This window comes from Ovis canadensis, chromosome 11 (assembly GCF_042477335.2).
Source record: "Ovis canadensis isolate MfBH-ARS-UI-01 breed Bighorn chromosome 11, ARS-UI_OviCan_v2, whole genome shotgun sequence".
Classification (NCBI taxonomy): Eukaryota; Metazoa; Chordata; class Mammalia; order Artiodactyla; family Bovidae; genus Ovis; species Ovis canadensis.
Window position 1 is genome coordinate 16713941 of NC_091255.1, and position 23087 is coordinate 16737027.

Consider the following 23087-nt stretch of genomic DNA (forward strand, 5'->3'; position numbering starts at 1 on the left):
GCTACGGTTCAGCGTTCAGTCGTCCTGTTCTCCGGAAGTTCTTGGTTTCTGGGGTGCATATTCACTGGGCGTTCATGGGCAGAGTTTCTGAAAGAGGGTGGCAGGAAAGCCGTGTTCTCCAGAGAAGGAGCCAGCGAGCCGTGTCTCCTTGCCACTTGGATTGCATTTAGATGTTTCCTGTGTTGTTTACATTCTTGCTGTCACCTGAGATTAGTAGCAGCTACTCAGCGTCGACTGCCTGTCTCTCCTGCTCTGAGCAGGCAGGCTGAGTGAAAGGGAGAAAGGAGCAGGATGGGGAGTGATGCCTGCGTGGCTGGGAGGAGGAGGGGCAGTCCCGAGGGCGCCCAGGAATCCAGCGTCTAGTCCATCCAGCTACAGCATCCTCGAAAGGGAACGTGGGAAACTGGGTGGGAACTGCGGCATCAGTGGAGTACGTGCTGGGGAGGGGCGGGGAGGAGGACGGGAGGCAAGGAGAGGGACGGCGAGCTTGCAGGTGGGAGCAAGACGACGATTGCCCTTGTCTCCTCCAGCGCCCCGGAGTCAGCGCCCAGGAGGGCGGTGCGGGCGGTGGGCGGCCCTCGATTGCCCTCGGTCAGCACGTGCACTGCCTTGGTCCGTGGGGTTTTCCCGGCACTCCTTCCATGTGCGTCTTCTCACTTGGTCTTCACAGCAGACCCTGGGGGTTGTTGTGACTTCGGGAAAACCCCGTAAGTTCTTCGTGCCTCAGGTTATTCATCTGCAAAATGCAGGTAATGTTAGTCCCTCCTGACAGGATGGTTTGCAGCGTCCAGAGCTGGCAGAGAGGGGACTCACACCCAGGACGGCTGATTTCAGGTTCTGTTCTTTGTTGTCTCCACGTGCGGACTGGGTTTGTTGAGAAGGGTGTTTCCAGCCTTTGATTTTCAGGGTGGGCATAGCTCATCTGAGCGAGGCACTGGCGTTCGGTGTTAGAATTCATAATCCTAGGAGACTCCGCAGCAGTTTCTAGGTAGTATGGTTGTCCTTCTCTTCTGAATATCATGGAATAAAGGTGTTTTTGATCTCCTGCTCTGCGTTAGGCCCTGTGTGGGAGAAGATGATGGATCATCTTGTTGAACCATCTCAGCTGAGCAGGGAAAGAGGTCCGCCATCTGAGGGACCCGAGGTAGGGGAAGTGACTATGAGTCTCTGGGCACTCAGCTGATAGCAGGCGGAGCTAGATTCACAGCCAGGGCATCAGGCCCCCAGCCAGCTTGCAGAGGAGGCCCCCAGAAAAGCCTCCCCTCTTTCTGACCCAGGGGCCACCTGCTGTTGGGGAAGCTTCCTCTCCTTCTCCAGGGGCGCCGGGTGCAGGGACGGGGTGGCGGCCCCTCTGTGACCGGGTCAAGGAAGGGTTTCTGGTTGTGAGCTGAAGGGAGCTCGTTCTGTGGCCCAGTGCTCAGGGTGGCTCCGGGAGCATCGTCGCTCATGCCCCTGGTGAGGCAAGGGCAGGAAGGTGGGCCGAGCCCCTGGCGAGGGCGCAGCCCGCCCCATAGCCTCCTGCCCTTCCTCTGGTCGGTGCCAGACCCCTTACATGGTTTGTGGAGTCAGAACAGGGTGTCAAAAACCACTAAGAATCTCAAGATGGCAGCTGAGCTCAACCAAGAGTTGAGCCCTACTGAGCTCAGGGTGTGTGCGGTGGCACAGGAAGCCGGCCTGCGTGGTGCAGCCTGGGGCTGGCCTGGTGCTGGCCAAGCGGGTAAGAGAAGGCAGGAGGGGCCGCGTGCCTAGAGGCTTCAGCAGGGGGGCCCTGGCGCCGGCTGCTGGCTGCCCCTGTGCAGACCTCTGCCTCCCCTCCACTGTTCTTTCTCCCTGTGTGAGCAGGGCCTTCGGGCTGCCCACGCTTTCCAGCCCCTCCAGCTGAGAAAAGCTTCCCTTTGGCCTGGGGGCCACAGCTGGGGTAATAACTTCACTGGCTCAGAGCATTAGGGGAGGAAAGAATTTTCTCAGAAATACAAGAACGTATCACAACAGAAGCTCTAGTCACATGGATGGGGAGCAGGCAGGCCCCACGGCCCTGGCCTGATGGAATGCACGTTTGAAATCGGGTGATAAGCACGAGAAAATAAAATCCTCCTGCGGCCACCTTGCCCTAACCTTCCCTTCACCTCCTCAGCTTCCTGCTTTCCATTATCTTATCATGAGGAAAGCGCTGCCCCAGCAGAAGTTGAGGACGCCTCTCTGGCTGGTGCTGCCGCCAGCTCGCCGCTGAAAGAGGTGCAGACCGTTAGCCCCTCCGTGGTGTCAGGGCACCGTTCAGTGCTGTCCATCAGCGTCTGACCCAGCTCTGCTGGGCGGCCTGGGCGGTGACATGTCCTCCGCCGCGCGCGCTTTGAATACCACCTGTATGCCCTTGAGCTGTGACCACCGCCATGCGGGAAAAACTCCAGGGCATGGGGCCTGGCCTTCGGGGAGTCAGGCCACGCTTGCCTTTAGGAGCCAGGCGTTGGGCAGAACTTCCCCTCCTGGCCCCACGGTGGGCGTCACCTACCCTCTCCCCCGTGGGCCCCGCAGGCACGTAGGCAGTCCTCAGTGGCATCTGCACAGCAGTCTGCTCCTCCTGTTCACGGGGGTGCCAGCCTGTGTCTCTTCCCCTTGTACATCCGCACTTGGATTGCAGTGGCACCCTGGGAAAGGGTCCAGGGTCCAGGGAACAGTGAGCCCTCTAGGGAGGGGAGCCCCCTGGGGAGATGCGTCCTCCCTGCTAGAAGCAGGAAGGCCACGCAGCATCTGATTCACACGGAAGTGTGGAATCTCCCCCCCTTCATCCTTTCTGGGACCGCCTTCCAGCCCCTGTGGGCCCCTTGGGTTTAGCTAGGGGTGCTTCTGACCTCTCCAAACCCTCCAGCTCCGCCTCTGGAAAATACAGGAACCAGGACTGATGAGCCCCGGGGCCTGAAGTGTGCTTCTGGCTTTGAGCTTTTAACTGGAAGTGTGGCCCAGGTTGTCTCCCGTTCCTGTTCTCACTGGGGGAGGGGAGCAGTTGTTGCAGGTGTGGGTCCCTGAGGCGGGGCAGGGGGCTCATGGGGGCTGCTCTGCTGACCTGGGATGCCCTGCGGCGTTTGAAGGGAGGGTGGCCCTCCCACTGCCCCAGTCACACCTGCATGTTGCTCAGACGTGGGAGGCAGCTGACCCCAGAAGCAGGTGTCCTCCTGGCCTTGCGCTGAGGAAGTCCCGGAGGGGACCAGGAGCTGGAGCACCATGCAGCAGCAGGCCCAGCAGCTGGTGAGGATGGCCTTCATCCCTGAAAGGGGTTCCCGCCTGCCATCAGAGTACTCACCACGGGGTTCTGTGTTAACCAGGTCGTGTTGGCACTCGCAGTGGAAGTAGCTATATTCTAAGCACCCCTCAGCCAGGCGCTTGAACGAAGCTACCCAGAGCCACATACTAGTCCACACAGAGCCTAGACATAAGCCCAGCCTGTCCAACCCTGAGCCAGCACCCTTAACCGCTCTACGAGCGTGTGTGCCAAGTCCCTCTAGTCGGGTCCGACTCTTTGTGACCCTGGACTATAGCCCACTGGGCTCCTCTGTCTGTGAGATTCTCCATACAAGAGTACTGGAGTGCCGTGCCCTCCTCCTTAAGCACTTGAGCATCTCCTTATTATTAGTCCTCCTCCACATCTATCCTCTTGCTGGACTACAGTGTTGCTCCATTTTTCAGATGGATAAACCGAGGCAAGTGGAGTTTCGAAAAGTCACATGTCTGGTCCCTACAGCCCGACGGGGAGCTGAGCTACTGGGAGAAGCTGGGGCCTTCTTTAGCTTCCATCACTTCATTCTGTGGCCTTCTCTGGGATTCTTTGTGCCAGAAGGGGAGAGAGAATGGTGGCTTTCCAGTCTTTCCAGAGTCATTTCATTTGCTGTCTAAATGTTCTTAGAGGTGGGCTGAAAAATATTGGGCTGATCATCTAAGGATTTAATCATTGGGGAAAAGTTTGTTGCTTTATCCTTGCAAAACTCAGATAAGATCTTGAATTCAGCATCAGGTATTGATTCCAGAGTGGAGCTGGAGGTGAGCAGGGGGGGAGGAAGGAACAAGATGCCATTCTTTCTAATTTGCTCTTCAGTGGGTGGTGGTGGGGAGGCTGGTTGGGAGCGGGGGCCGGGAGGGAAGGTGACACGCCTCAGTGCTTGCTCTCCCATCTCCCTACGTCAGCCCTGTTTGAGATCGTGAACTGGGGATTCTGGGTGCTGAAGTGCATCTCTCAGTCACCTCCTTGAGGGGTAGGGAGACCCCCCTCATTCCAGGGGAGCCTCAGCTCTGCCCCTTGCCCCTGACCTCAGCCTCCATGCCAGGTCCCCCCAAGTCTGGCTCACTGGGGGAGAGCTGGGTGCTTGGAGGCCCAGTGGGAAGTGAGCTGGGTGTCTTTGAAGCTTGTCTAAGGGTGGCCTGGGGAAGGTGGTGGGACGGGCTGGTTTCCGGCCGAGTACCTGGGTACAGGCCCTCCACACTCCCCGTGGCTACCATCACCCAGCAGGCGTGTTGGCCTCGGAACATTGCCAGACGCAGAGGAACAGGATACACTGAGAAAAATAAAGATCCGTGTGATGGATGGCTCCTCTCCCGACTGTTAGCAGTGGCTTATTAAGTGTGATGCTAATGGCCCTGGAGAGGAACAGGCTCTGAGCCAGTCCCCTGCCCCCGCCTCGGCCCTCAGCCCTCAGCCCTCAGCCCATGGCGGTTCTCTGAAGCTCAGGGAGCACCATCCCCCGCAGGCTCCCTGCATGAGGGGAGTCCTCCCCCAGGAGAGCTGTGCCCCTTGGGGGCCCCCAGACTGGAAGGGGGCTGGTCAGGGGAGTGGCTTGCTGCAGGCTCGGGCGTGGGACTGAGCTGGGCTTCTCCCGAGAAGCCCAGACAGCATCTCTGTCCCCAAAACCAGCTGGCTGGGGTTTAAGGTTTCTGTAATCTGTGTGATCAGCTTATTTATTTAAATGGTGCCTGTGAGATACAGCTGGAGCAGTGATAGAAGATAGAGCTTTTCTAAGGAGAATAACTAACCCTTAATGTTCTGACTACCTGCCAGACACTCCCTGTTAAAACTGACCTCTGAAGTCCAGACTGACTCTTTTATGTACTCTAAAAATTATTAAAAATCACACTGTAATTGTTTGCTTATTGATGCCTGTTTCCCAAGGGGGAGGGGGCATGTAAAAAGAGTTCCACAGCAGCGTAAATTAAATAAAAAGGTAGTGGTTCATTTGTAGGTGTGGGCTGTCCCAGATAATGTGTATGTGTCTTTCCTGAGGAGACTCTAACATCCTGACTTCATTTACCCAGGAGGGAGGGCTGGGATGCTACAACTTAGAAATGTGGCTTTATAGCCTGGACGGGCTTCCCCGGTGGCTCGGAGGGTCAAGAATCTGCCTGTAACGAGGTCATTTCCACTTGCAGCATGGAGGAGGAAGAAGTGTGCTTGACCAGGAGGATAAGTCCTTCTGGGTGGAAAGGGCTGTGGGTGGGGTAGCAAGCGCGAGGAGGGTTTAGGAGTCACAGCAGGTGGGGACGCCTGAGCCGCTCTGACACGAGGCCGTGCTGCTCCACACCCGCGCCCGAGCTCGGCGTCTCAAGCGGGGTTTGCTTCGGGGGCTCCCACGCCAGGGGCTGCCCCGGTTTGTTCAGTGGTGAAGGACCCACCTGCAGTGCAGGAGATGCTGATTTGATCCCTGGGTCTGGAGATCCCCTGAAGGAGGGCAGCCCACTGCAGCATTCTTGCCTGGAGAATGCCATGGACACGGGAGCCTGGTGGGCTGCAGTCCAGGGGGTCCCAAAGAATCAGACGCAATTGAAGCAGCTTCACACACACACAGAGTCAGACATGACTGAAGCAGCTTCACACACACATCCCCTACAGACACACACACACACAGACACGACTGAAGCAGCTTCGCACACACAGAGTCAGACATGACTGAAGCGGCTTCACACACACCCTACAGACACACACACACAGACACGATTGAAGCAGCTTAACACACATGCACACGTCACACAGTCAGACATGACTGAAGCGGCTTCACACACACACACACACCACAGTCAGACACAACTGAAGCAGCTTAACACGCGCACACACACACACACCACACACATACTCCTCGCTAGAGTCCTGCCCTTTGTGTTCCCCATGTCACACACACACGCGCACACACACACATTCTCCCCATGCACAGGCACGCACACACACACACACACGCACACTCCCCGCTAGAGTCCTGCCCTTTGTGTTCCCCGTGTCACACACACACGCGCACACACACACATTCTCCCCATGCACAGGCACGCGCACACACACACACACGCACACTCCCCGCTAGAGTCCTGCCCTTTGCGTGCCCCCACCTCAGAGACCCGCTCTCTCATCCCCGTGCTGGTCTCTGAAGCTGAGAGGTGCCCATCACTCTCTAGCCCGGGTCTGAGATGCCTCACGGGGTTTGTTGGCGACCTGTGAGCCAGTAGCTGGCCGTCACTGGTGTTGATCTGCACCTGGATTGGAAGCCGTCGACGAGCGTGCTGGTCTGTCACAGGCCACTGACGCTGAGGGTGCTGGTGGGCGGAGCTTTCAGCCTCGCTGTAGTGCGTGCGGTGAGGTCGCCCATGTGCTGGGGGGCTTTTTCGTGCAAGTAGAGAGTTGGATCAGCATAGCTGATAACCCTCTCTCTGCCCAGAGTGGACCGGTGTCAGTGTGGGCCACCTGTTGAGGTGAGGTTTCGATAGCCGTGCCGTCTATGGGAGAGTGCTGGAGTGGGCTGGAAGCTCAGTGCAGTTGGCTCTGTCGCCCCGCTTGGACAGAAGAGATTTGGTGGGCGGAGGTGCTGGCAGTGAGGTGTATTTGCTGCTGGTGGGTTCTTGGAGAGGTTCTCTTGGAGAACAGTGATGGGCTGACTTGAAGTTGGGTGGACTTCAGTTAGCACGAGGAGAAACTGCCAAGCCCCGCAGCGGGGTGAGCTCTGCACCGGGTTGTGTGGTCCCAGCGAGCTTGTTCTAAAGCCAGGCTGCCTACAGGGGCGCCCAGCAGAGGATGCATCCCGCCTCTTCACTCTCACGGGGCTTTGCCCAGAGGCTGTGGGGCCCAGTCCCCACCCCCAGGACCCCGCCGCAGTCCCCTCAAGGCCCGACCTGTCACCGGACCCCTCTCAGGACCTCCTGCAGAGGAAGGCCCGCTCTAGGGTGAGGAAGGGGAGTGGGGTAAAGAGCTGCGGGCCCTCCCCAGCCAGCTGTCAGAGACCAGCCCCCGGAGCTGTCTGCACATTTTATTTTCTTGTTAAATAAACACCATTAGCCTTCCCGAGAAACCGGTGCAAACACGACCTCACAAATAACCAATTAGAAGGGCAGGGTTGAAGGGGACCGTGAATTTGCAAACATGTAGAGGAGGCCATTAAAGATGCCTGTGGCTCCCCCAGCCCTGGCAGCATCGATCTGAGACCTTAATTTTATTTCTGACAGGAAAGCAAGGAGCACGCTTCATTTTTTTTCCCCGGAGCTAACTGAACTGCATTCCGGAAGCACCCATTCCAGCACTGTCTCTTGAGATATTCATCAACACAGGAGCTCAGTGCTGTTCCTGCGCTTCCCCAGTGGTCAGGGAGCCCACAGTGCCTTGGCAACAGGGAGGTGGGGACTGTGACCCCTGGGTGCCCCGAGGTGTCCCCGTTGGGGGATGAATCTGAAGGTCCCTTCCTTCAGAATAGGAGCCCTGGCTCCAGAGGGTGCTGACCTAGGAGGTCTTCCTGCCTCCCTCCTGGCTGCGGCTCACAGATGCAGAAAGGAGTGGGCCCAGGGTCGGTCACTTCGTTGACCAAGAAATGGTTTTTTGCTGAGTGAGACAACGAGGCTTTTGTTGGGCCCTGTTCCCAGAGAGGCCCCGCTCCGACTGTCTCGTGGCTTCAGATCTCTGAGGAGAGAGGCACCCTCAGCACGGCCACTTGGTTAAAAGCGTCCCCTTTCTTAGCATCCCGGCGCTGCTAGGGGCAGACCCGGGGGACCAGAGCCGGGCGGCCGCCCCCTGCCGGGACTGGAGACGTCCCTGTGTTTGTGCAGCTCAGGACGCGAGCTTGTGCTTGGGCCCTGGACTTGGAGGACCTTCCCTGGCCCGCTTGTGTCTCTCTCAGGACACTCCAGAGAGAGCCTGGGTTTAGTGCTGCCTGTACCCAGCCTCTGGAGGAGGGCGCGGCAGCCCCCTCCAGTGCTCTTGCCTGGAGAATCCCATGCAGAGGAGCCTGGCGGGCTGCAGTCCACGGGGTCACAGAGAGACAGACGCCACGGAAACGCTTTAGCACGACATACTAGGCTTCAGCCCCAGCTTCCCGTGGGTGCAGCCCCCGAGGGCTCTGAGCCCCATTTCTCTCTTGTGGAGGCAACACCCCTGCCCCGTGAGAGTTAATGAGCCCCTTGTGAAGTGCGTGGCAAGAGCGGCCAGTGCCCAGCAGCCTTGGTCCTTTCCGTTCAGCCTTAAAGAACTGCCGATTTAACTTCTTTAGACACATTACACTCTGAATTTTTAAGAGCTGGTGTTTCTCAAAAAAAGTTTTCCCCTCCCCTTCCTACAGGAAACATGTGTTTGCCAGTGCATGGAATATTTCTGAAGACAGTCGTGAAACTGATAACAAATAGTGGGAATGGCCTCGTGGCTAAGAGCTCTTGCTCTGGAGTCAGACAGCTGGTGTTTGAATCTGAGGTTTGTGACTTCATAGCTGTGTGACCTCGGGCAAGTTACCTACCCTCTCTGTGACTCACATTCCTCATAAAACAGAAATGATGACACTGGGTTAGCCTGAGGTTTATATCAGTTCATAGACAGTGAAGTCGCTCAGTCGTGTCCGACTCTTTACCACCCCGTGGACTGTAACCTACCAGGCTTCTCCGTCCATGGGGTTCTCCAGGCAAGAATAGTGGAGTGGGTTGCCATTTCCTTCTCCAGGGGATCTTCCTGACCCAGGGATTGAACCCGGGTCTCCTGCCTTGCAGGCAGACGCTTTAACCTCTGAGCCACCGGGAAAGCCCTGTCAGTTCCTAAGTGTAAAGGATTTGGAATAATCTCTAGCTATAGAAAGCGCCTGAATATGTTTTATGCATAAATACAGACTCTTAGATGCAGATATTTGTAAATTTTTAAAAAAAAAAAACAAAAAACAAAAAACCAGCATTTGCTTCTGGGCAGGAGGATTCAGTGGCCAGAGGTGCAGAGATTCAGGAAAACTTCACTTCATACTCATTTACCTTTTGGATTTTTGTACCCTGTGTGTTTATTAGCTAGTCAAACAAATAGTAGGGGCCCCTCGGGGCTGTCGCAGCGTCATCCTTTGCTGGTACAGTTCACCCCAGTTTCAGGTGTGAAGGCAGCAGTGGGACAGCATGAGAGAGTTTTCAGGAGAAGGAAGTTCCTCCCATCTCAGTACTCTGAGAGGAGCGCCGTCACTTCTGCCTCGTTCCTGGCGCTGGTGTCAACAGGTTTGAACTTGGTTGTCCTCCCGGAGTTGGTAGAACTTGTGGCGTCTTAGGCTGAAGGAGGGGTGGGTCCTGGCTCATCTGAGTTTCCTGTCCTGCCAGGGAGAGGAGGTCTAGGAGCTGCAAACAAGACTTGATTATATGCAGCTGACAAGCCTCTGCCTGAGTCGCCTCTGTCTTTTTCTTTCCATAAACAGAGTCGGATAGATAGATGAGGACTCTCTTTCTAGTTTCTGCTCTTCCCAGACAACGTGCTATTAATAGGATAGCCAGACCAGCCCTGCTCTGTAAAGAAGCCGCAGATGCTTGAGTTTATCCCATACCAGAGGGGAAGAGGTCAGAATAGGGAGGCCGTCGTTCCAGGAAGGGTCTTTTCTTTTTAATTAAGGGGAAAAAAAAACTTAAAAGCATCTTGCTAACTCAAGTTACGTGGGAACCTTACACAGTGTGACAGACACAGAATCTTCTGTGTCTTTGTTGCTTGAAGCTTAAGAGTCAAAGCAGGTGCCCAGCTCATGAAACTTGTGAGGTGTCTGGGCCACGTGGCAAAGGGGAAGAGCCTAGGTCTCCAATTTCAGTGCCACTGCTCACCAGCTGTGTGACCTTACTAAACTTCTCTCAACCTGTTTTCTTATTTGTTAAATGGGCAGTGGTATTAACTTGTGGACTGGTGAGGTTTGAGAGGGAAAGTTTCTGTGAAGCATTTGATGTTTGTACTATCTGTAAGTATTAGCTTTATTACTATCATAGTAACTACTGCTGTGTTATTGCCAGTAAGAATACTGTCCCTATGGCTTCTTGAGGAATGAAGGCTACCTGATTGGTGACAATACTGACCCTTTAGAACTGGACATGGAACAACAGACTGGTTCCAAATAGGAAAAGGAGTACGTCAAGGCTGTATATTGTCACCCTGCTTATTTAACTTCTATGCAGAGTACATCATGAGAAACGCTGGACTGGAAGAAACACAAGCTGGAATCAACATTGCCAGGAGAAATATCAATAACCTCAGATATGCAGATGAGACTACCCTTATGGCAGAAAGTGAAGAGGAACTAAAAAGCCTCTTGATGAAAGTGAAAGAGGAGAGTGAAAAAGTTGGTTTAAAGCTCAACATTCAGAAAACGAAGATCATGGCATCCGGTCCCATCACTCCATGGGAAATAGATGGGGAAACAGTGGAAACAGTATCAGACTTTATTTTGGGGGGCTCCAGAATCACTGCAGATGGTGATTGCAGCCATGAAATTAAAAGATGCTTACTCCTTGGAAGAAAAGTTATGACCAACCTAGATAGCATATTCAAAAGCAGAGACATTACTTTGCTGACTAAGGTCCATCTAGTCAGGGCTATGGTTTTTCCAGTGGTCATGTATGGATGTGAGAGTTGGACTGTGAAGAAGGCTGAGTGCCGAAGAATTGATGCTTTTGAACTGTGTTGTTGGAGAAGACTCTTGAGAGTCCCTTGGACTGCAAGGAGATCCAACCAGTCCATTCTGAAGGAGATCAGCCCTGGGATTTCTTTGGAAGGAATGATGCTAAAGCTGAAACTCCAGTACTTTGGCCACCTCATGAGAAGAGCTGACTCATTGGCAAAGACTGTGATGCTGGGAGGGATTGGGGGCAGGAGGAGAAGGGGATGACCGAGGATGAGATGGCTGGATGGCATCACTGACTCGATGGACATGAGTCTGAGTGAACTCCGGGAGATGGTGATGGACAGGGAGGCCTGGTGTGCTGCGATTCATGGGGTTGCAAAGAGTCGGACATGACTGAGCGACTGAATTGAACTGAGAGAGCTGTTGACAGATGCTGTTAGGTTTCCTTCAGATTATGGGTTGAATCGTATCGCCCCAAAGATTTGAGGCAGTCCTGACCTGTAGACCTTATCTGGAAACAGTGTGTGCGCTCAGTCATGTCCGACTGTCTGTGACCCCATGGTCTGGAGCCCGCCAGGCTCCTTTGTCCATGGAGTTCTCCAGGCAAGAGTACTGGAGTGGGTTGCCATGCCCTTCTCCAGGGGATCTTCCTGACCCAGGGATCAAACCTGGGTCTCCTGCATTGCAGGCGGATTCTTTACCTCTTGAGTCCCCAGGGAAGCCTTTGCAGACGTAAGACGGTCACATGGGAGTAAGTGGGTTGAGTGGGACAGGTGTCCTTCTAAGAAGAGGGAAGACATGGAAGGGAGACACGTGGTCACGTTACTACGGAGGCAGAGGGGCCTGTGGAGCTGTGAGCCCAGGATCGCTGCAGCCAAGAGGAAGGCATGGGGCAAATTTATTCTAGAACCTTCTAGAGGACATGGTCCTGCCAACACCTGGCTTACACACTTGCAGCTTCCAGCGCTGTGAGAGAACACACGGCTGTTGTTTTCAGCCCCTAGTTGGTGGTACTTTGTCCAGCAGCCCTAGAATTTCCTGTCCCCATCACAGTTGCTGCCTCCCCAGAATTATGCGCAAGAGAAATAAAAGACCTTCTGTTATCCTTAACTGAGAACACAGTCTCCACATCCTGCATAGCGTGGCTTGCCCAAGTCTAATTTAGCCAGAGACCATGACATTGACCTTACAGTGTTAGAGACAACTTTTTGGTTAGAGAGAGAGGCACTCAAAGAACTGAGGTTTAATGTTGAACTGGTAGCCTTCAGAGCTCAGTCATTTCTTTATAAACCAAGGATTTACTGATAGCACCGAGGAGCTGTTGGAATCCCCAAGTCTAAAAATGCATGCCATACCCAGTAGACTGGTATTTCCAGCTGGTGTGTTCAACTTGGTTATTTAGGGAAAAAAAAAATTAGGCCAAAAGAGAGAGAAAGAATAGGGAATCGAGAGAGCTCACATGTACAGCACAAACCTTGCGATCTTTACATAGCTGCCCCAACTTCCACCCTGGGGAAAAAAAAAATAAGAAGGAAAATAGCAGAACAACACTGAACTTCAAGTCCTGCCAGACAGACTTCTTGATTTCTTTATTTCATCCAGAAACCCTTCCAGGCAAGAACATTCGCCAAATTCAATCCTGGAGTGAATTTCTGAGCTAAATTCATGCAGCTGAGGGTCAAAGTGGTAACACCTTCAAGGTCTCTGGGTGGAGGACGCCAGTGGGCATAGCAGTAATTAATAGTTTCAGCTCCCATGTGGATGTGCGTCTCTTAATTCTTGGGTTTGGTTGGCAAACCGGACAGTCTGTAAAAACATAACTGCCGTGGTTTCACTGTGATCAAAGTTGCGTGCCTTTGAGTGCTCCCTACAAATTTGAGATTTCTTCCTCAGCTTGCCACCCCAACTTGATAGCAGGAGATAATTGAAAGCGCCTCTTTTCTGAGTGTTTCCAGCACCCCAGGCGGAGCCAGTGCCTCTGCGCCAGATCCGCAAAGCTGTCAGTGCCGACATCCGATTTATTATCTCGGAGGCTGGGCTGGTTCATGGATGACTCATGACTCCGCTTCCCACTGCTGCTGGAGGTGACATCATCCATCCTGGGCCCAGAATAGATCCAGAGGCAACAGTGGCCCCTGCTTGGTGTCTCTCACCAGCCCCAGGCTCCCTCCCGAATCACACTCGGCAGCTGCGTGTTCGCTGGGCAGAGTGGTCGTGGGTGGAACCAGAGCCCGTTGGAAGTGTCTCCTTAGTTGGAGGCTGGAAAGGCGTTTCAGCGCTGCTGGGGCTGCACCATCAAGCCGAGGAAGGAGCTTGTCCAGAGCTCCCCTCTCCCCCCTTCAGCTCGTTTAGTTGGCATTTAGATGTCACCCACCCAGAACCCAAGGAGCTCCGCGACTCCAGTGGCCAGCTTTGCTTTCCTCACCCGCGGGCAGGGCTGGTGGGGAAGGTCCAGGTGACGTGCGTCATCCCGCAGCCCGGCCTTAGAAGCCTGTAAAATCAATGATGGCTGTCTTCTTGGAGGTCTGGACTGCCTCGGCGGTTTTCAGCCCTGGGTGCACATTAGAATCTCCCAGGGAGTTTTTAAAACATCCTGATGTCTAGGGCTTACTCCGGATCAGTTAAGGGAGACTCGGGCTTGGAGCTCGGGCTGAGTGGGCTGAGTTTTCGCGTTCCCCCCAGCTGAAACTGATGCACATTGGGGCTGGGAAACCCCTGGGTCACGTGATCTCCCAGGACCCTTCCAGCTTTGAAACCTTTTAAAAAGGCAGTGCTGTGGACCAGGCCTTTGATCACCCTGAGTCTGAGACGCGTGGGTGCCTGGGCAGTCGGGTGGCATGTTCCCTTGTATGTGAGCCTGTGATGGGTGGCGGTGGCTCCAGTGGTTGACATGGAGAGTGGGAGGTGTGAATGGCTACCACCCCATTGTTCTGGTTGTGAATCCAGTTATCCCCTAGTGATGGGACATGCAGGCTTCCCGTCGCTGATAGGCTGAGGCCTGCAGTGCTGACGCTGGGCTGTCGAGTCTCTTATTCCTCCCTTTCCCCTCTCCAACTTCACCCCAGACACGCTCCCTGCAACCTCGTGGCCTGGGCGCTTCCTCAGCAAGGCCACCCGCACAGGCTGTTCCCTGAGTTGCCAGGAACAATCTGTCTCACAGTCGACCAACTCCTCAGCTTTTAGGCCTGGGCTTAAATGCCCCTTCCCCGGGGAAATCTTCTCAAACAGCTAAGGACAGCTCTGGCGGTGTCGGGTCCCTCGTCCTTCGTTTGGGCGCCTCTCAGCTCTTCACCGCTGTGCGATGTGCTTGCTTATTCGGTTCCTCTGTGTGTCTTCCCCCTCCTCGCTCCGTGCTCGGCAGACATCACTGACACACGCGAGGGCGGCTGGCCGACAGGCGCCCTCCTCACCTCCACACTGGTCTCGCTCAGCTGAAGACGGAGAGTGAGCAGTCTCCACTGCGTTGCTGCGTGCTCCCTCCCGGCCAAGACGTGCTCCAGGAAAACGGGGGTGCAGAGCCCTTGGCAGGAGCCTGGTGTAAGAGCGACAGGTGTTTCTGGGGAGGGCTTTGGGGAATTGAAGAGATGGTTCTGAACACTTTTCAATTTTCCCAGCACCTTAGGAAAGAACAATTACCTGGTGAACTGATGGGAGTTCTTTCTTTCTTAAGAGGGAAAGGAAATAAATGTCCTTGGTATTACTGGAGTCGTCCTTTACAGCTGAGCTGGAAGAAAGACTGAAAATACTGGTTCAGTTTAAAAAAAAAAAAATCAGTCCTACACTGCTAACCCTGATGCCTGGTGTAGGCCGGTGGGCTGGTGGGAAGGTTCTCTCTGACCTGAGGTCTGTAGCAGGATTTTAAATGCTCATGCGAAAAGTGTGTACTTACAGATGGATTCCTAAATTCCCTCCCCACTTCCAAAATCACTAGGCTTGGCATCTGAAGTCTTCTTTTAATTAAGTTGATTCATTTGCCCTGGGAAGATTTCCTGATTCAGCTAGTATATTTATGTATAAACTACTCTGGAAACACCTGGCAATTTTTCTGAGTGACAATAAGGAGATGTAGTCTGAAAATTACGGTTTAATTTGCTCCCTCCCCCTTGATGTCTTACCTTAAAAAACAACGGGTAAGATTTACAAAAGCGGCTTTGTATTTTGCCCATAGTACTAACCCTGTTTTGCAACAGAAATATGTATCAACAATACCTAATAATTTCCCTTTATGTATTTTTAGAGCTCTAGCTTCTAATGGACAATTGAATCATCCCCTGGCAGATGGGAAATCATCTAATTGCATGTTTTTATTTATTGTGAGTGTTCGGTTAGGCTCCAGAAGAGATTGGTGAGCGTATTTAAAAAGTCAGAGTAAACAGTGTATTAATGACTATTTTCTGGGATTACCTGCCTTGGGTTGCATCATGACAGTTCACATTTGAATTGCTTGTGGCCCTTGTTGGTTTAGGCTACCCTGGTGGCTCAGACGGTAAAGAATCTGACTGCAATGCAGGAGACCCGGGTTCGATCCCTGAGTCAGGACAATCTTCTGGAGAAGGAAATGGCAGTCCAGTCCAATATTCTGGCCTGGAGAATCCTCATGGACAGAGGAGCCTGGCGGGCTACAGTCCATGGGATCACAAGAGTCAGACAATGACTGAGCGACTGACACTTCCATTTGGTTGGTTTTTTAAAAAGATAGACTGGAATCAAAGATGTTATAAAGGATCAAAATAGGAAAGTAGATACCTGTCTCTGTTATTACTTTATTTTAGGTTTGTGGTTCCTTTGTTACGAGACTACAATTAAACTCCCCTGGTGAAATAAAGGCCCGTGTCCTGGCCTTGTGATAACTTTTCCTGGGTAGTATAAGCAGCCGCCACAAAGTGGTTGGAATCCTAAGTGGCACCTCGAGGGTCCGTTTAAAAATAAATAAGTAATAAGGTTCTTTTGCAAGCTGTGGGGCTTGAGGCACTGCAAGTAGCCCAGCAAGTCTCGACGCTGCAGGGGCGGTAGCAGCTGGGGTGGGGAGAGGAAGAGCAGCTGTGGCTGGGTTATTAGTTATTCCGTGAAGAAATTGATTTGATAAATAATAAAGCAGTGATATTAGCAACACATGCTTGCAGGTCAGATGACTCCGATGAAAGCCCCCAGTTAAGCGTGTGTAATGGTTTGACAGTATATATGCCTTCTAAAAACATGCTGTTTTAAAATGGAAATTGGGCTGTTCATGCAATTCTTAGCAAATATGCCAAGATCATTACCAGAGGGAGCTTGGAAATCTGAAGGAGGATCTTCCTGTTTAATTTGGCCTCTGCCCTCCCCCTTTCAGACGATGCTTAAACTTACTTTGTTCCCTCGTCCTTGCCTTTTCATTTTGCTAACTGTTTTGATTTGTAAAATGCTATGCCTCACAGAACACTCCTTTATGATGATTTACTGTGCTGTTCTTATCTTTCACCTTAAATCCTTGATAAGAGCATTTTAAAAATGAAATTGCTACCTGACACTATTATAAAATCTTGGCTGGCAGTCAGGGGAGAAACACAAGTGGTGGTGGTTGGGGGGCGCGGGGTGGAGGGGTGGTACAGGGGGAGAAAAAAGGAGATGAGGTTTAGAGAAACGAAAGATTTTTAAAGGAACCGTGTAGTGTAGTGCTTTTTCCCTTGAATTCTGTAAGATTTTTTTTTAACTGGAGCATTAATACAGCCTTGCTGATGCCCCTTACCACTGTACATGAACCATGGGTGGGAGGTGGGTAAAGACAAGTGGGTTTATTGGCCAAGGGTAATCTGCGGTGAAGATGAAACTCGTGTGTGTCTTTGTGGGTTGAAACTGCATGGGTGGGTGGGTGGATGGATGGGTGGCGTTTAAGCACCTCCATATTTATATCCTGGAACACATGGTCTCCCTAACTCCAGACAGCCCCTCTCCTGTCCCCTCTTCTTGCTACTCTGCTTAAGACGAGTCAAAGCAGATCTCCTCTAGTTGCAAAGTTGTGGTGGCTGACTTGCCTAGGTTAAGATTATACACTGTGATGAAAATGGTTTGTGTCTGTTTGGCTGCATTTTGCATCTATCTAGTCACAAAACACGTCGGGAGGGGGGTTCAGGATTGGGAACACGTGTACACCCGTGGCGGATTCATGTTGATGTATGGCAAAACCAATACAGTATTGTAAAGTAAAATAAAGTAAAAAATTAACAAATCAGTGATGGGGAGTTTTGGGGGGAGGGGGCATTCGTAAATAGAGCTGGTCGTAAACTAGCCGGTCGTTTAAATTCTAATTTGGTGGTTCAATGGACTCTCGTCTTTAATTCCTGTAACACGGAGAAGACAGCAGTTCTCGTCCCATCATGGAGCTGTTAAGCCCTCTCTTTACTGACTGGTGCTTTGAGGACAGTGATGGTAAATGGAGAACTTACATTGGAATAACAGGTTTCCCAAGTGCCTGGCTGAGAAGAGGGTAGGCAGTGGTGATGGTCTCCTTTAGGAAGCACAGTGCCCGCTGGCTTATCCAGCATGGGCGTTACTCTCCGTCTCGCGGGAGGGCTGTGTGTGCAGACCTGCTGGTGACTGTCCTCGATGACTGGGTGGGGAGGAGGCGGCGGCAGGGACACGAATCACCCCGTTGGGGCTCCAACAGCCCAGGTACAGCCGCAGGACGCCGAGGTCACAGCCGGTGGGAGGCCCCTGTGTGTCACTGGTGATACTGGAGCCATTATGCCCAGTTGATCACAAGCCTCGTGAAAATATAATCTGCCACCAAAACGGCTGCTTTTGGAAACTGTCTTGTCTCTTTTGAGTCAAGACTGGAGACAACCAGACAAGGTTGGGTGGTGACGAATAAAGAAACATTACTTTCTGAACACAATCTTCTGTTACCAGTCACTTTTCAACAGACATTCAATCAAAATGCTAATAGCGGCGGCAACCAGGGAATGCGGTTATTGTAATACTAATTGATTGGTTGGAGGGTGGGTTTTGATAAGTGCAGCTGAAGATTTTGGAAATATGATTCTCTTTAATTGCAGCGACACTAATAAAAATGAACAAATGATTTAATGATGATTTCCTGGGTAATGGCTTGAAGATTTTGATTTTCAAATGCGATATGGTGGGAGTATATCAGAATAACACAGCCCTTGGTGGGTGGCCTTGCCTTTATCAGACCCAGGCCTAGAGAGAGAGTCAAAGCTAGAGCACCGCCCTCGGAAGGCTGTGTGGAGCCTGCAGGGGCAAGAGCGATGCTTATGAGGGGTGGTGAGCCAACCGGTAGACTCCAGCTCAGAGTACTGGCGTTTCTGGGGCTGGGGGTCGTGTCGGTCCGGTCACGTGCTCCCTGTGGGTTTCCGCAGACCGGCCAGGGCAGAGTAAGCCCCGCCGCGCCAGCGGAGGCGCATCCTGTGCAGACCCTCCTGGGCATCATGCTTCGTCCCGTGGCCGCTCCACGCCGGGCCCCTTCTGTGCTCCAGGAGCTGCTCTAGTTCTAGCCATTCTGCAGGGTCAAGGCCGGCCAAATCCGGGCCCTCCTGAGCTCCTCCTCCTCAAGGAGAAGGAACCTCCTTCACGTGATCTCAGGACTGTGACTGCTCCGAAGAAGATAAACAGGGTTCTGCTGGTGAGGGGCCTGGAGCGCATTTCGGTGGGTGGAGGGCAGAGAACCCAGGGAAGGGTGTTCACGGAGAAGACAGCAGCAGTGTAGGGGCCCTGACACTGGAACAGGTGCGCCTGCTGGAAGGACCAGTGGAGGGCCAGTGGCTGAGAGGCGGGGGAGGGAGCGAGAGCAGGCCTGGAGCACGGAGGGTCTGTGAGCTGGGCACGGCCTCCAGGAGCCCTCAGAGGGAAGGCAGCCGGGCAGAGGCATGTGAGGCAAGCGATCTGTGTTCTCTGAGAACCTGCTGGCTCCTGAGTTGAGGTAGAGAGAAAGGGCTGCACGTCGGGAAGCAGGAAGGGCAGCTGGAGTTCACTGCAGGAGGGCAGTGCGCGCTGGTGGCAGCTAGGGCTAGGGCTGGAGCGGGGCTGTGGAGAGGGGCAGTGGGATTCGGGATATGCTTTGGGAGACGAGACAGCAGATGTGGGTTGTTTCTTTAACACTCATTTATTTTGGCTGTGTGCCGTCTTGATCACAGCGACGGGTCCTCCGTTCCGACACGCGGGCTCTTCTGTTGCAGCGCAGCGGCTTCCCTCTAGTTGTGGGGCGCAAGCTCGGGACTCGTGGCATGCAGGCTTAGTTTTTCCGCAGTATGTGGGATCTTAATTCCCCAACCAAGGATGGAACCCATGTCCTCTACATTGGAAGGTGGATTCTTACCCACTGAACCACCAGGGAAGTCCCAGGATGTTCTGATTGGTTGGGTGTGAGTTATTGTTCAGGGGAGAGACATTAGGTCTGACTGTAGGTTCCTGGGTTGAACAGTTGAGGGCATGGTGGTGCCCTTCAATAATGTGGGGTCTTCTTGAGTGAAAGGAACTCATTTCAGGAAGAAAATCAATAGTTCTGTTTGAAATTCCCTTTGGAATCCAGTTGGTGGTTTGACTTGATGGATATACCCAAAGTGCGCCAAAGAGCAAGTCTCTGGAGAGTTAAAATAATCCGCCTAATTATTTTTGCATAAACCGCACTAAGGAAGGGATCAGTCTGGGGGAACCCTGAGTCGATGTTGTCAGGGCAGGAGAAGATAGAGTGAGTGATCCCTGGACGCTCCAGCTTTCCTGGCATTAAAAGATCACCTGTGCTCCTCTCCTGGTGATTCATCCAGGTGGTCCCAAGAAAGATGCTGCATTTGAGCATCATCGCAGCCACTGCAGCTGGGACTGGGGACCCCGTGGATGCTCTCTGGTACCCCAGTGTTATTCCTCGGAGTATGTGCCAGGGATCTGAGTTCACTCTGTCATCGGAAGACAGACTCTGGGCGCTGGCCACCCCTGCTTCCAGCCCCCTGGATCTCTCAGATGTCAGACATAGCCCTTATCACAGGGCTCGCCCTTTGTGAGCCCAACCATATAGACCATAGGTGGGGCTCCCTGGGGTGCGTGGGTGTCATTCTGACAAATTAATTGGTCTAAAAAAAAAAACAGAAATCAGATTTGCCTTATTGGGGTGGGAGTGGGGAGAGACGGGGTAGCCTTCCTTTCAATTTGTCAAGCTTTCTTTGAAAAGATCTGCCAAAGAAGAAAGGGTAATTAATAGGCTTGAAGTCATTTCCGATGTGTCAGGATTTCTGCCTTGCTTCCTCGTGATAATGTTCGCCGGCTCCAGGCCTCTGGGGAGCCTTCCGTCTTATTAACTTGTCTGGGAGAAGCAGGGAGTGGGGACAGCTCGGGCCAGTGGGTGACAAGAAATAAAGATTTGTGGTGTGGTGAGCTGTAAACAGGAGGGCCAAACCAGCTTGGCGTGGGGGCTGGGGTGGGAGAGTGCTGGCTCTCGAGCTTGGCTTCCACACCGTCACGTGGAGGAGTCCTCGAGGTAACTCAGCACATTTTGTGCTTGTGTTTTCTCCTCACCTCTCTTCTCATTGTTCCCGTAAAAAGAAGAAAAAAATAACCTGCCACCAAAACGGTCTTTACAATACACGGTCATTACTCCCTGCAGCGCTGGAAACTGCCTGCCCATGCGGAGACCCCAGGCCTCTGACTTTTCTGGAGACAGTTGTTAAAAAGCTCATGTTAAGTGCCTGGTTGTGCATGATACCATCTAAGACTGGGCCTGTTAGGTGGGTCTGGCCTGTGTTTTGGGGAAACAAGTTCCCCTCCCTTTCTGCAGGGAATGAGAAGTCACACAGTGCCCGGCGTGGGCGTCCGTCCAGGGAGTGTGTGCAGGAGTCCTGCTTTCCCTTCATTTCTGAGCGTCTTCAGCACCGTGGCCTTCCTGTTGTGATAGTTCTCTGTCCTCCACCTCACCTTCACCCCATCCTCGGTTATGAAGCCGTTCACCTTTAAGAAGTAAGGGCTGAATGAATATTTTTTAATTGGATAAACGGATGAATGATGCCCATAGTCATTATTTGGCACTCCTGAGGCTGCTTCGTGAATGCCCAAATTTATAATTTTCCACCTCGTCCCTCCATTTACCCCATGGGCGGTGAATACCCAGAGAGATTAAGTAACATGACCAAGGTCACACAGCCAGTGCGAGGCAGAGAATGGGATCTGTTTGCTGGTAGCCCCTTGACCACCAAAGGCTCACGCATTTGTGTTCAGCAACAAGGTATCTGCAGCTGGTGAAGATACTTCAGCTTCTGCTCAGGGCCCAGCTGAGTGGAGAAAGGAGTTAGGCTTGGAGACTGTCCTTCAGGGAGTCGGTAGGGACCTGGGACTGGAGGCTGGTGGACGGTGGAACAGTAGCTGCAACTTTGTGGCCGGTGGTCACCCCTGAGCCAAGAGGGAGGCTGGCCTGCCTCCTCCCCAACCCCAGCCTCAGCTGTCAGCAAACTCGTCTTTTCTGAGTCAGTCAGTAGAAGCTTTAACAGGATTCGTGTGAGGAAAGGGCTGCAGACCTGACTTTAGCCCTGGATTTGGTGACTGGCTGTAGCTGGCAAGGCCCCATGAACAGCCTGGGCAGGAGGTCGTTCAAGCACCATCCCCTGGATGTACACCTATTTGGGGCTTTTACTCTTTCTTCTCATTTGTTGTAAAAAGTGCTTAAGAATTAAAAGTTAGTATGAGAACACGAGGTAAATAATGCCGGCTTCAGCTGTCTGCAAGCTGTTCCTCACACACTGTGCTTTTCATTGTTTAAAATAGCAAGGTTGGGATTTTTTTGGGTCATAGGGAAAGAACATGATGTCTCTTTCCCTCCCTTCTCTTTCTTGCCTTTTTTTTTTTTTTTGCCTCTTTCTTTTTACCTTTTCTATTCCAGAAGGAATTTAGGAGGTGGAATTGAAAATTAAGCAGAAATCAGAGTTCTTTCTCTATCCTTTCTTCTTACTTCCCTTCTCCCCCTATTTTCATCTCTCTGTCTGATAGATCTGAAGCTCTGGCTGGGAAACTGTGGAAATATCAGCCTAGAGAAGAGGGAGGTTTGAGGTCTGTTTCCTTTTTCCAGGAAGGCTTCGAGCGGGATTAGGACGTTTGCACACACATGTCCCTCTGTGTCTGCCTGATTAAATCCACACTGCAGATGTCTTCCACCCCCGGCCTCACCTCATCATTTTTCAGAGACCATTTTTCTATGAAAGAGTAAGAATTGAGGGGGAAGGTGTTGGGTGGGGGTGGGGGAGATGCTCCTAGAAGATATCATTAAAATTTGTTATACTGATTAGAGAGAGAGGATGGTTATTAGTCTCACAAGTGACCTTCTTCCAGTGGGTTTTGTTTTTTTTTTTTTTTGGTAAGGAATTTTTGTTGCTTTATTCAAAGTGGTTTAAAACTCACATAATGGCTCACTCCTCTGGAGCCAGCAGAGTTTTCACCGACCGTGAACTGAGAAGAAATAAGATCCTCCTATTTCGGCGCCTGCGGGTAAAGCAGTGGGGTGCAGAGGGAGCAGTAGTCTCTCTCGGACTAAACCCAGGTTTGAGGTTGAACCGAGTGTATGTGTGCCCGTGGGCTCCCTTTGCCTGTCCCCGCTGCATCCTGAATTCTTCTGCGCACCTGTCTGCTGCTGAGAGACGAGCCCTCCTCCTCGACTCCTGAGCTGGAGAACCCAGTCGGCCACAGACCTAATAGGAGCCTCACTGCTTCCTGCCAGGAGGGCAGGGGGCCTCCCTGGCACAGCAGATGCAGGGGGTGAGGGGCTATGGAAAAGGCAGGTTGGCCACAACCTGGCACGAGGGGGCATGCATTGGAGACTGGACTTCCACCATGGGTAGAAGTCGGGTATGTGAAGCTGACCAATTGCTGTGCTGAGTCGGTTGATCCCCACATGCATCCGTGGGTCACACGTGTGCCCAGGGGCCTGTTCTTAGACCCTCCCTTCCCCGACTCGCTGCTGAAATCTTAGCTTTCAAGTGCAGGTGTTGAGGTTAATGACAAGACATTTCCCAGTTGGCCCTTTGCTAGAGAAGAGTCTCGCTAGGCTCCAAAGGAGAGGCAAGGATTTAGAGGAACCACAGACATCAAAACTGGAAACGGTGGCATCCTCTGCTGGGGCAGAGGTTGGCCGGGAGGCAATTTCACACACAGCCGGGTCCTGCTGAAGAGAGCAGCCCAAGCAGCAGCTGGGCCCTGCCCGTCCCGCCCGAGCCGCATCTCGCCATCTCCCACCCTCTGGTGGTGGCAGTACCCACACTGCGGTCC

General features: G+C 52.7%; 1 protein-coding gene across 18 annotated transcripts in view; it reads left to right on the forward strand.

The window, feature by feature from the left end:
* The window catches only part of MSI2 (musashi RNA binding protein 2), a 403146-nt gene that overhangs the window by 263190 nt on the left and 116869 nt on the right, over nucleotides 1-23087 (forward strand). The gene's annotated exons all lie outside the window — the stretch shown is intronic.